A 4,216-nucleotide genomic window follows, 5' to 3' on the forward strand; every position below is an offset into this window, starting at 1 on the left:
ACCAGTTCCTCTACATATGTATTACCCTTGTAAAGCTTGGTGTTTTTGTGCAACTCCTCACAGTAGAAGTGGGTGGTGTGTCTCTGACATCTTTGCCTGCTCTTGAAATCCTTTAACTCCTACTAGCTTGTTTCATCCAGCTTTGATAGGAGGGTTTCTGCCTAGTCTTTTTGTCACTTGTTCTGCAGGGATTGATTGATAACCCTGGAATATCTGCTCTATTCTGAAGGGAAAAGGAGGAGGAGTGGATCCGGTGAAAAAGGAAGAAATGGAGAGGATGCAGATGAGTAGAGGGAGGGAAAACTGCAGTTGGGGAGTATTGAATGACAAAAGAATAAAAAAAAATAAAGATTGAAATGTGGACACAGTGTGGTAAAACAACAAATCCTGTAGCTCTGTTTCAGACAGATGTGGCTTCATTCTCAAAGGGCTTAGATAGTTCTGTCCATGAAATGTTTCTTACATGTCTCTGGCTTGCTACTTCTACTTCTTTTGGTATTAAAAAAAGAAGAGACAGAGACAGAGAGGCAGAGAGACACACAGAAGAGAGAGAAACACAGAAAAAGAGAGGAGCTCCCAAAAATCTCACTGAACTGGAACTTACAATGTCCCCAAAATTGTAACAAGGCTCTGTATTAATTAAGTGTAGCTCTCCCTCACAAAATGACACTTTCCCAAAGTCCATACTTCCTACCAATATCTGTGTTAAATACATCTTAAAAAGTCTCTTTTTTCCAAGACTGGACACATGAAGCAGAAACTGGTGGATCTCTTCAAGTTTCAGGCCTAGCCTATCTACTACTTAGTGAGTTCAAGGCAAGACAGGGTTAGAATGTCAGACCATGTCTCAAAACACACGCGTTCAAAAATTTCTACTCAATAAACTTCAGGGCTGTTAAAAAGGTTTGACAAATAAAGTACTCACCTTGCAACTATTCCTTTACTTCTGTCTTATAAAAACAGTTGCCACAATGCATGCTTCTAATCCAGTAATTTTAAGGCAAGATAAAAGGTAGACAGAAGAAATCTTGCAAGGTTATTTACATGTGATAGTAAACTAAGGACCCTGTCTCAAACATGCTAAAGGGAAAAGACCAACAAGCAAAATGTTCTCTATTATAACTAAACCACAAAACACATGAATACCTATCCCCATATAAATTAGGACACAGATAAAAACAGTCATAAGCAAATAGATAACAAAATTACAATTGGATGATGTGGCACATGACTTTTATTCCAATACTTGGGCAGCAGAGGTAGGCAGAGTTATGGGAGTTTGGTGCCAATCTCATCTATATTCTGAGTTCATGGACAGCTAGAGATACACGTACAAACCCTGTCTCAAAATAAAATTTCAATTCTGATTTGTATTGTCTCATCCTGAAATCATTTTCCAAAATGAATTGAAATGTCCCATTTTAGCCTCTGCAGAGGTCTCATGGTTCAGGACAATATCTCTTAAAATCCTTTCAGGTGTCAGCCACTGGTCCCTGTCAAATCATTCTCAGAAATAAATATAGCTTAGTATGGTAGCAGAGCCAATCAGTTCTCCTTGAATTCAAGACATTTTGGTCTATGAAGGGAATATGATAGTAAGACATTCCTCAATAAACACAGACACAGACACACAGACACTCAGACACAAACACACACACACACACACACAAATATAGTTGAATATATTTTGCTTTGTTATTTGTGACAAGGTCTCATTAGAAAGCTCCAACTAGAATAATCCACACACTGTATAGTTTAATGGATAATATCTATTGAATATTTTTAAACAAATCCCAGAAAACATTTCATTCTATACCATTGGCCCATTATTCAAAGAATGACAGTTTTCTGAACAGGAGGGATCATTCAAACAATGGTCTTTATATTTCCTTAAACTTCAGAAGATCTGCAAGTGGGAGAAAATTTATACTGTTTACATTCCTAGGTTGTTTCTCCTCCATCCAATCATTCTATGAAATTAATATCCATCTTTCCTTGAACTTCTTCTAATTTAGAAACATTTTAAGTAATTTATTTGTAAATTGAGGTATTTCCAGATTTTGTTTTAATGCTAAGACTCCAACTGTGGAAGCTGAAACAATACCTATAAAAGTAAATATTCCAGCTACCAGTAACCCAATGAATTCTTAAGAATATTTTTCTAAAGTAGCTGGAAATTTTCCAAGTATTGTATTGAAATTTTTGGAATATCCCTCTATTTTTAATTTTACTAGAATCAAAATAGAAGGAGACTGTTGATAAACAATTTTACTATTATTTAGTAGGCTATCAACACTTTGAGTTAAATACCTATTGTTATATGCAAGGTGAAATAAAGAATGACTATAGTGGATTACTAGGATTTCAATTAATAAAACATGAAGAGAAATCACATAAGCATATAGATAATATGATTCTATCAAAAAAGAAAAATTAGCAGTGTTTCTCAAAAGTATTTCCTCCCTAAAGACTAATGAATCAAGTACTGCCTAAGTTAGGGTTTCTATTGTTGTGAAGAGACACCATGAACATGACAACTCTTACAAAGGAAAAATATTTAATTGGCATGGCTTACATTTTTAGAGGTTTAGTCCATTATCATCATGGTGAACATAGCAGCATGTAGGCAGACAATGTGCTGGAAAAGGAGCTGGGCATTTACACCATGACCTACAGGTAATCTGGGAGACTGGACATAGTTTAAACATATATAAGATCTCAAAGCCTATCTCCACAGTGACACACTTCCTCCAATAAAGCCGCAACTTCTATAGTGCCAACCCCTATGAGCTTATGGAGGAAAATTTCATCCAGACTACCACAGGTACTAAATATTAAAGTTCACAAAGTAATAAATTGTAACCACCAACCAGTAAATTCAAAGGTTACATACCCTCACCCAATTAAAAGAGAACAGAGATAAAAATAAACCAATCCGAGTTGCTCCCGTGCAAAACTCCCCCAAAACCCCTGAAGGGCTTGTGGATTTTGCCTTTAAAAAGCTAGCCACACAAAGAAAAAGCAAGTTCCTCCTGGCCTCACGACTACAAGTGAGTGCTTTGGATTGAGCTTCCCTGCCCATGGCTTGTAAACAAACAGAAATAAAGCATGCTATTGCATTCTGTACCTAAGGTCTGTGGTGAAGTCTTTGGGGTCCCAATCTGGGCACAACATTTGGTGAATTGGCCGGGAAACCCCAGAGACCCCACCAGGACCCTCAAGTGTTCAGAGGTTTATTGTCATCTACCAGTAAGAGCGCTCTCTGTCTTGTCTGTGTCTGTCATGTTACTTTTGTTTTGTACCAGTCCATCGATTTGTACTTTGCAGGCTCGATTTGTACTTTGCAGGCTCTCACTGGGACAGACATGTCCAGACAGTGATCCTGGGAGGGAAAGAGAGACGTCTCATTCCCTGATTTGGGCAAGAGACCTCTTGGTCCCGAGCCATTTGAGGCCACCTCAGAGGTGACCATTTGGTTTAGGAGCATCTTTGGGTATCTTCCCCCATGGTGGGAGGAAGTGCCACTTTGTATTTTGTCCTGGGAATTTGTCAGAGCCATTTTGTGGGGTTTTTTTTGTATATTTTGTTGTGATCATTGTTACTGTACTCTCTCCTTCTCTTCCAAGAAAAAAAGATGCATGTCTGACAGGGATGTGGAAGCCCCTGATGTCTGTTTGATCAAGGACAGAGATCCTCGAGTCTGGATTGCTTTTGGTGTGATTGAGCCTGGAGGGTTACCCCCACACACATCCACACCCCCTGCAGAGCACATCAGGCTGTCATTGTTCTTGGAGGTTTGTTGGTTGTCTCGTTGGGGCAAAGTTTTTTTTTTTCCATGTGCCCTTGGTCTTATGTGTGATATGTTAACTGTTCTCATTGTTGACTTGACTGTGATGGGCGCTATGGGACAGTTCCCTTCTTCTCCACTAGACCTTTGCCTAGCCCACTGAAAGGATATGCGAGCCACAATAGAGGGAACTGGGTCCCCCACCCCCACTCTCTGACTGAACTGAGATAAACAGGTAGCTCCTGCCAGGTGGGGCTTGCATACTGCAAGAGGGGCTCACTAGCTGTGAATGAGGCCATCATCTCAGTGCTGATGTACGGGTACTTGGATTGTCTGTGTAAATGTTATTTGTTTCTGTCTACTAACCTCCCTTATTTTCCCAGAGGAAGAGGAGGAGAGAGAGGCATAGCAAAGGCCACTTCCCTCCCT

This window comes from Peromyscus eremicus, unplaced genomic scaffold, assembly GCF_949786415.1.
Source record: "Peromyscus eremicus unplaced genomic scaffold, PerEre_H2_v1 PerEre#2#chrX_unloc_4, whole genome shotgun sequence".
NCBI classification, from domain to species: domain Eukaryota; kingdom Metazoa; phylum Chordata; class Mammalia; order Rodentia; family Cricetidae; genus Peromyscus; species Peromyscus eremicus.